Below are 10,445 nucleotides of genomic sequence, written 5' to 3'. Positions count from 1 at the left end.
GCTGTCCCATAGTAATGAACATGTCGGGAGTCGCAATGAACCGACAGCCAGGCAGCTTTTCTCAGCCAGTCGAAAATCATGAATCAGCATCATTTATCTGGATATATACAAAGAACTATCAATAGAAAACAAAAGTGCAGCTAGTTTGCTGTCTTTCCAGCTTCAGTTTGAAGTGATTGTGTTAGTTGTGTTGTTGGCTAGCTCCTCTGAACAACAGTGTTCTGCCGAGAGAGCACATTTTCTATGCAAGGCAAAATCGAGCATCATTAGCTCATTGTTATGGATGTATCCAAATAAATGTAATTAAAAACCACTTAAACAAATGCAATTGCTGTAACGGAACTCTAATTCCTCCTCCTCGGACGAGGAGAGGAGAGAGGGATCGGAAGACCAATTTGCAGCGAGGTAGGATGACATAATGATTTATTTACAAAACTAAACTAAACACACGAAGAACACTTGATAATTACAAAACAACAAACGAACGTAGACTGACCTAAAACATGTGAACTTACATATAAACGAAGAACGCACGAAACAGGTACAGACTACAAACCAACGCTACAGTCCCGTGTGGCACGAACATACCTACAGACACAGGAGACAACCACCCACAAACAAACAGTGAGAACAACCTACCTTAATATGACTCTCAATCAGAGGAAACGTCAAACACCTGCCTCTGATTGAGAGCCATACCAGGCAACCCAAAACCAACATAGAAACAGAAAACATAGACTGCCCACCCAAAACTCACGCCCTGACCAATAAACACATACAAAACAAGAGAAAACAGGTCAGGAACGTGACAATTGCAGCTAATTTGTTGTTTTTCTGTCTGCACTGTTCGACGTGACTGTAAGTTAGCCGTAGTTGTCTAGCTAGGAAGCAAGGGATAAGAACTTTGCCAGCCAGTATGGCAATGGAATATTTAGAATGAACGACTGGGTCACATTCATTGATACAGAACAAAAAGACTGAACGACTGGGTCGCATCTCTGGCAACCGAACCGATAGAACGAACGACCAGCCGGCTTGGCTAGCATCCCTAGATCTGTGTCAGGACTATATCTTGTTGAAGGATGAATTAGTATGAATATATTAAAATAACGTTTTTAACTAAAATATGTAAATCATTATTTGAAAATGTTGGTAACCAGTTGTATAAAATGGACTTTGTTTCGGGCCTAACAACACCTGTGCCAATATATCCTTCAAAAACCGGCTTATCGGGCATTATCCCTTAAATGTCTGTAGATTATGTCATGCATTATATATGACGCCTGACCATGTTTCACTATGATTGTTTTTTGTGTCTCAAAACCCAATTTGAGGGGTCCACAATGTGTTTTTTTGTATTTCGTATTATTGTATCATTGTGGAGTGACACTTAAATCCATTTTTCTAAACACACAGATGGTGCACTATTGGTTTCAGTCCCGACAAACACACATAAGGACACACACAGTACATTGGGTATTATAGGGTATTACATTGTGTTATAATGTGTCCTGCTGCACATTTTTGACCACTCCTCACAATGAGGGGATGAACAGATGGATAGATGAGTGGCGAGGCGTTTAGAGGAGAGAGGATCCAGGACAGATGCTTCCATTAGCTAGCTAGTGTGTTCTCTCTCTCTTTCTCACAAAAATCTCCTCTCCATCATCTCCCCCTCCCTCCCCCTCTCTTTTTTTATTTTCTCTCTCTGTCTCTCCCTCCCTCCCTCCCTCCCTCCCTCCCTCCCTCCCTCCCTCCCTCCCTCCCTCCCTCCCTCCCTCCCTCCCTCCCTCCCTCCCTCCATCCCTCCCTCCCTCCTGTAACAGTGGAGTAGCCCCCTGCCAAGTGAAAGCAGACCCAGTATAACCATAATAAATAAGTTAAGACCGGACATCTGGAACTGAAACATGCTGTTGAACAGCCTCCAGAGCCTAGAGAATTCGTGTTACAGACATATATATATACACGCACACGCATGCACACACAGTGAAGGTAAAAGCATCAAGTTCCTTGGTGTACACATCCCTGAAAATCTGAAATGGTCCACCCAGACAGACAGTGTGGCGAAGAAGGCGCAACAGCACCTCTTTGAGTTCAGGAGGCTGAAGAAATTTGTCTTGGCCCCTAAGACCCTCACAAACTTTTACAGATGTACCATTGAGAGCATCCTGTCGGGCTGTATCACCACTTGGTATGGCAACTGTACCACCCGCAACCAAAGGGTTCTCCAAAGGGTGGTGCAGTCTGCCCAATGCATCACAGGGGGCACACTGCCTGCCCTGCAGGACACAAACAGCAAAAGGCCAAAAAGATCATCAAGGACATCAACCACCCGAACCACGGCCTGTTCACCCCGCTATCATCCAGAAGGTGAGGTCAGTACAGGTGCATCAAAGCTGGGACCGAGAGACTGAAAAACAGCTTCTATCTCAAGAACATCAGACTGTTAAATAGCCATCACTAGCCGGCCTCCACCCAGTAACCTGCCCTAAACTTAGTCACTGTCACTATTTTTTATATTTTCTACATTGTAGAATAATAGTGGAGACATCAAAACTATGAAATAACACATATGGAATCATCTAGTAACCAAAAAAGTGTTAAACAAATAAAAAAACATGTCATATTTGAGATTCTTTAAATAGCCACCCTTTGCCTTGATGACAGCTTTGCACAATCTTGGCCTTCTCTCAACCAGCTTCATGAAGTAGTCACCTGGAAAGCATTTCAATTAACAGGTGTGCCTTGTTAAAAGTTAATTTGTAGAATTTCTTTCCTTCTTAATGGGTTTGAGCCAATCAATTTTGTTGTGACAAGGTAGGGTTGGTATACAGAAGATAGCCCTAGACCAAGTCCATATTATGGCAAGAACAGCTCAAATAAGCAAAGAGAAACAACAGTCCATCATTACTTTAAGACATGAAGGTCAGTCAATACGGAACATTTCAAGAACTTTGAAAGTTTCTTCAAGTGCAGTCGCAAAAACCATCAAATGCAATGATGGCTGGCTCTCATGAGGACCGCCACAGGAAAGGAAGACACAGAGTTACCTCTGCTGCTGAGAATACGTTCATTAGAGTTACCAGCCTCAGAAATGGGCAATTAACTGCACCTCAGATTGCAGCCAAAATAAATGCTTCACAGAGTTGAAGTAACATGCACATCTCAACATCAACTATTCAGAAGAGACTGCGTGAATCAGGCCTCCATGGTTGAATTGCTACAAAGAAACCACTACGAAAGGACACCAATAATAAGAAGAGACTTGGTCGCCAGGTGTTTCCTCCGACACATTGGTGCGGCTGGCTTCTGGGTTGGATGGGCATTGTGTCAAGAAGCAGTGTGGCTTGGTTGGGTTGTGTTTCGGAGGACGCATGGCTCTCGACCTTCGCCTCTCACGAGTTGTGAAGCACGGGGGTGGCGGCATCATGTTGTGGGGGTGTTTTGCTGCAGGAGGGACTGGTGCACTTCACAAAATAGATGGCATGATGAGGACGGAAATGTATGTGCATATATTGAAGCAACATCTCAAGACATCAGTCAGGAAGTTAAAGCTTGTTTGCAAATGGGTCTTCCAAATTGACAATGACCCCAAGCTTACTTCCAAAGTTGTGACAAAATGTCTTAAGGACAACAAAGTCAAGGTATTGGAGTGGCCATCACACTCCAATACAAAGCCCTGACCTCAATCCTATAGAAAATTTGTGGGCAGAACTGAAAAAGCGTGTGCGAGCAAGGAGGCCTAGAAACCTGACTCAGTTACACCAGCTCTGTCAGGAGGAATGGGCCCAAATTCACCAACTTATTGTAGGAAGCTTGTGGAAGGCTACCGGAAATGTTTGACCCAAGTTAAGCAATTTAAAGGCAATGCTACCAAATACTAATTGAGTGTATGTAAACTTCTGACCCACTGGGAATGTGATGAAATAAATAAAAGCTGAAATAAATCATTCTCTCTACTATTATTCTGACATTTCACATTCTTAAAATAAAGTGGTGATCCTAACTGACCTAAGACAGGGAATTTTTACTAGAATTAAATGTCAGGAATTGTGAAAAACTGAGTTTAAATGTATTTGGTGTATGTAAACTTCTGACTTCAACTGTATATATATATACAGTATATACAGTATATACATACTCTGGACTCTGACATTGCTCGTCCTAATATTTATATATTTCTTAATTCCATTCTATCACTTTTAGATGTGTGTATTGTTGTGAATGGTTAGGAGTTCCTGCGCTGGTGGAGCTAGGAACACAAGCATTTTGCTACACCCGCAATAATTTGATTTGACACACACGCACACATCAATGTTTGTGACTTTCTCTGCCTGATTTTTAATGAGAAAGCAACTTATAGAAGTCAGTGTCCGCCAAGTCTTTTGATTGCATTCTGTATCACAAATACACATTTTTTCATATTAAACTGTGTTGAAAAGCAATTCAAAACAGTCTTAGAGAAATTACATTTGTATCTAACAGGATTTGAAAGATTTGGAATGTGATTCAGAAAAAAGTGAACACAGGAACGTTAATGGTAGCGCTGCCCAAAATGTCAGTTTCTTTCAGCCTAAAAGGCACAATGTGTAAGTTGTGTTGGTTAATTAGGTTAGTTAGTGAGCTAAGTGATCTGGCTCTCAAGTTTGGGTCATAGTTCATTTGGATCTCTCTCTCTCTCTCAGAGAGAGAGCCTGCTTTTCATTAGGACAGTAACCCTAGTCTATGTTTGTCTCATGTGACCCAGCACAGGAAGTTAGGGGTCACCTTTCAGACAGGACTGCACGCCACACACACACACACACACACACACACACACACACACACACACACACACACACACACACACACACACACACACACACACACACACACACACACACACACACACACACACACACACACACACACACACACACACACACACACACACACACACACACACACACACGTCTGTTTGAAGGTCTCCTCCCCATACATGTGCCCCATTTCATGGCCTTATTTGATTTCATGGCCCACAGTGCTCTGCTAATTCATGTCAGAACTGTTCCTTTCTCTCTCTTCCCTCTCTCCATATTTCTTTACCGCTAGCCCTCAATCTCTGGCAAATTTTCTATCTGTCTCTCACTCTTAAGGACAAGACAGATCAACACAAACATTGGCTGTGCGCAGTGGGTGGCCGTCATTTTCTGTTCATTGGCATTCATTTTCCTGACGATTCTGCATGTTCGATCGACAGCGTTCGTCAACACCTTTACTCTCTCCGTCCCTCTCTCAATCTCTCTCCATCTCTCTCTCCATTCCTCTCTCCATCTTTCTCTCCATCTCTCTCTCATCCCTCTCTCCATCTCCCTCAATTCATCTATCTAACCCACTCTCCATTCCTCTCTCACCATCCCTCTCTATATTCCTATCTCCATCCCTCTCTCCACTCCTCTCTCCACTCCTCTCTCCATTCCTCTCTCCACCCCTCTCTCCACCCCTCTCTCCACCCCTCTCTCCATCTCCCTCTCCATCTCCCTCCCCATTCCTCTCTCAATTCCTCTCTCCATCCCTCTCTCCATCTCTCTCTCCATCCATCTCTCCATCCCTCTCCATTTCTCTCTCCATTCCTCTCTCCATCCCTCTCTCCATTCCTCTCCATCCATCTCTCCATCTCCCTCTCCATCCCTCTCTCCATCTCCCTCTCCATCCCTCTCTCAATCTCTCTCTCCATCCCTCTCTCCATCTCTCTCTTCATCTCTCTCTCCATCCCTCTCTCCATCTCTCTCTCCATCCCTCTCTCTCGCCATCTCTCTCTCTGTATGCCTCTTAGCCTTTCTATTATCTCTGAGCCTCAGGATTAAACACAGTTATCCAGGACATCAGAGGACAGACAGAGCACACACATGCACGCACACACATGCACACACGCACGCACACACACACACGCACACACACGCACACATGCACGCACGCACACAGACAGACTCACTGCTGTAAACCTGCTGTGGAGGACAGTAATTGCATTAACCCTGCACCCCTGCACCCCGAAAACCACAACCCTTCATTTGTTCACTCAGCGAGATACGCCAGAGTGATTGACATGTCTCTCTTCTCCATCTCCTCGGCTTCGCTCACAAGATCTCATAGTTCCCCTTTGATATTCAACGCATTATGGATGAACATCTATTACAGTTTTTAACAATCACTTTGGCACTAATTTCGGAACCTTGATGTCATTTTTCAAAACTCGAGACACAAAACTCACAACCAATGATCAAAATGCAAATTTTTCAAGACTCTTAACACTTTTTCCAATTGCTTGGATACAATACACATAAAGCTAAGTTGTTCATTGAACTAAAATCACCTGTTCAAAATGACACAACTTAACATCAAAGTATTACCATTTCAAAATGAAATTCACACACTACATCTGAAATGACTGTTTATTCATTTCATTACAATGATCTAACTATCAATTGATACAACTGCTCAAAATGATAAGTACCTGTTGCATTACTCTTAATGCATAGTTTTATGGAAACTGACGAGGAATATTCCAGATCGTGAAAGTTTCAAGATAACGAGATCCATTGACACCAATTACCGTGGAACATGAACCAATTGGACTACGTTATCTATGGATGTAATACTTCATCATCATTCTTTATCAGACACTGTTTCTATGGTCCCATGTACCACTTTTCCAGACCATGTTATCAGATTTGACATTACTGTACACTCACCGGCCACTTTATTAGGTACACCTATCTAGTACTGGGTAGGACCCCCTTTTGCCTCCACTATAGCCTGAATTATTCACGGTGTTGTACGTTAAGAGATGCCCTTCTGCACACCACTGTTTTAAACAGCTTTTATTTGAGCATTTGTAGCCATTCTGTTAGCTTGAATGAGTCTCAAATCAAATCAAATTTTATTAGTCACATACACATGGTTAGCAGATGTTAATGCGAGTGTAGCGAAATGCTTGTGCTTCTAGTTCCGACAATGCAGTAATAACCAACAAGTAATCTAACCTAACAATTCCACAACTACTACCTTATACACACACAAGTGTAAAGGGATAAAGAATATGTACATAAAGATATATGAATGAGTGGTGGTACAGAACGGCATAGGCAAGATGCAGTAGATGGTATAGAGTACGGTATATACATATGAGATGAGTACTGTAGGGTATGTAAACATAAAGTGGCATAGTTTAAAGTGGCTAGTGGTACATGTATTACATAAAGATGGCAAGATGCAGTAGATGATATAGAGTACAGTATATACATATGAGATGGGTAATGTAGGGTATGTAAACATTATATTAAGTGGCATTGTTTAAAGTGGCTAGTGGTACATTTTTACATAATTTCCATCAATTCCCATTTTTAAAGTGGCTGGAGTTGAGTCAGTATGTTGGCAGCGGCCGCTAAATGTTAGTGGTGGCTGTTTAACAGTCTGATGGCCTTGAGATAGAAGCTGTTTTTCAGTCTCTCGGTCCCTGCTTTGATGCACCTGTACTGACCTCGCCTTCTGGATGATAGCGGGGTGAACAGGCAGTGGCTTGGGTGGTTGTTGTCCTTGATGATCTTTATGGCCTTCCTGTGACATCGGGTGGTGTAGGTGTCCTGGAGGGCAGGTAGTTTGCCCCCGGTGATGCGTTCTGCAGACCTCACTACCCTCTGGAGAGCCTTACGGTTGTGGGCGGAGCAGTTGCCGTACCAGGCGGTGATACAGCCCGACAGGATGCTCTCGATTGTGCATCTGTAGAAGTTTGTGAGTGCTTTTGGTGACAAGCTGAATTTCTTCAGCCTCCTGAGGTTGAAGAGGCGCTGCTGCGCCTTCTTCACGACGCTGTCTGTGTGGGTGGACCAATTCAGTTTGTCCGTGATGTGTACACCGAGGAACTTAAAACTTTCCACCTTCTCCACTACTGACCCGTCGATGTGGATAGGGGGGTGCTCCCTCTGCTGTTTCCTGAAGTCCACAATCATCTCCTTTGTTTTGTTGACGTTGAGTGTGAGGTTATTTTCCTGACACCACACTCCGAGGGCCCTCACCTCCTCCCTGTAGGCCGTCTCGTCGTTGTTGGTAATCAAGCCTACCACTGTAGTGTCATCCGCAAACTTGATGATTGAGTTGGAGGCGTGCATGGCCACGCAGTCGTGGGTGAACAGGGAGTACAGGAGAGGGCTCAGAACGCACCCTTGTGGGGCCCCAGTGTTGAGGATCAGCGGGGTGGAGATGTTGTTACCTACCCTCACCACCTGGGGGCGGCCCGTCAGGAAGTCCAGGACCCAGTTGCACAGGGCGGGGTCGAGACCCAGGGTCTCGAGCTTGATGACGAGTTTGGAGGGTACTATGGTGTTAAATGCTGAGCTGTAATCGATGAACAGCATTCTCACATGGGTATTCCTCTTGTCCAGATGGGTTAGGGCAGTGTGCAGTGTGGTTGCGATTGCGTCGTCTGTGGACCTATTGGGTCGGTAAGCAAATTGGAGTGGGTCTAGGGTGTCCGGTAGGGTGGAGGTGATATGGTCCTTGACTAGTCTCTCAAAGCACTTCATGATGACGGAAGTGAGTGCTACGGGGCGGTAGTCGTTTAGCTCAGTTACCTTAGCTTTCTTGGGAACAGGAACAATGGTGGCCCTCTTGAAGCATGTGGGAACAGCAGACTGGGATAAGGATTGATTGAATATGTCCGTAAACACACCAGCCAGCTGGTCTGCGCATGCTCTGAGGACGCGGCTGGGAATGCCGTCTGGGCCTGCAGCCTTGCGAGGGTTAACACGTTTAAATGTTTTACTCACCTCGGCTGCAGTGAAGGAGAGCCCGCAGGTTTTGGTAGGGGGCCGTGTCAGTGGCACTGTATTGTCCTCAAAGCGGGCAAAAAAGTTGTTTAGCCTGTCTGGGAGCAAGACATCCTGGTCCGCGACGGGGCTGGTTTTCTTTTTGTAATCCGTGATTGACTGTAGACCCTGCCACATACCTCTTGTGTCTGAGCTGTTGAATTGCGACTCGATTTTGTCTCTGTACTGGGACTTAGCCTGTTTGATTGCCTTGCGGAGAGAATAGCTACACTGTTTGTATTCGGTCATGCTTCCGGTCACCTTGCCCTGGTTAAAAGCAGTGGTTCGCGCTTTCAGTTTCACACGAATGCTGCCGTCAATCCACGGTTTCTGGTTTGGGAATGTTTTAATCGTTGCTGTGGGTACGACATCGTCAATGCACTTCCTAATGAACTCGCTCACCGAATCAGCATATTCGTCAATATTGTTGTTGGACGCAATGCGGAACATATTCCAATCCGCGTGATCGAAGCAGTCTTGAAGCGTGGAATCAGATTGGTCGGACCAGCGTTGAACAGACCTGAGCGCGGGAGCTTGTTGTTTTAGTTTCTGTTTGTAGGCTGGAATCAACAAAATGGAGTCGTGGTCAGCTTTTCCGAAAGGGGGGCGGGGGAGGGCCTTATATGCGTCGCGGAAATTAGTATAACAATGATCTAGGGTTTTTCCAGCCCTGGTAGCACAATCGATATGCTGATAGAATTTAGGGAGTTTTGTTTTTAGAGTCTGGACATTCTCCTCTGACCTCTCTCATTAGCAAGGTGTTTTTGCCCACAGAACTGCCACTCACTGAATGTGTTTTGTTTATCGCACCATTCTCTGTAAACTCTAGAGACTGTAGTGCCTAAAAATCCCAGGAAGGCAGCTGTTTCTGAGATGCTGGAATCACCATGTGTGGCATCAACAATCATACCACGGTCAAAGTTTCTTAGATTACGCATTTTGCCCGTTCTAATGTTTGGTCGAACAACATCTAAAGCTCTCTACTCTACATACTCTACTCTAACTATATATTGAGTTGCAGGCAGCCACATGATTCGCTGTTCGATTGTAACCTTCCTTGATGAGCTAAGTCAGGTCTGTAGAGCTGATGGCATGACCTATGTCATTGTGTGGGATAATGTCAGGTTCCACCATGCTCAAATGGTGCAAGCATGGTTTCAGGCCCATCCACAATTTACCACCCTGTACTTACCCCCATACTCTCCTTTCCTTAACCCGATTGAGGAATTTTTCTCCACATGGAGGTGGAAGGTATATGATAGGCGCCCTCACGAACAAGCCACCCTTCTCCAGGCCATGGATGCAATGACATCACAGCAGACCAGTGTCAGGCCTGGATTCGCCATGCCAGAAGATTCTTCCCAAGATGTTTGGCTAATGAAAGCATCCATTGTGATGTGGATGAGAACCTGTGGCCAAATCCACAAGACACGGTTGAGGGAAATATAGAAGGACAGTAATCAATCTTTTGTTCTGCTTTTTACAGTAAACCAGGTGAGGAACACTGCAGTTGACGTTTTACTGTAGTTTTTTTCCCGTTTTTTGTAGCAAATTATTTTTGCTTTGATTCAAAGAAACCAATGTTGTGATTTTATTGTATTT

This window comes from Salvelinus alpinus, chromosome 23 (genome assembly GCF_045679555.1).
Source record: "Salvelinus alpinus chromosome 23, SLU_Salpinus.1, whole genome shotgun sequence".
In the NCBI taxonomy this organism is placed as follows: domain Eukaryota; kingdom Metazoa; phylum Chordata; class Actinopteri; order Salmoniformes; family Salmonidae; genus Salvelinus; species Salvelinus alpinus.
Note: the sequence above shows the minus strand (reverse complement) of the source record.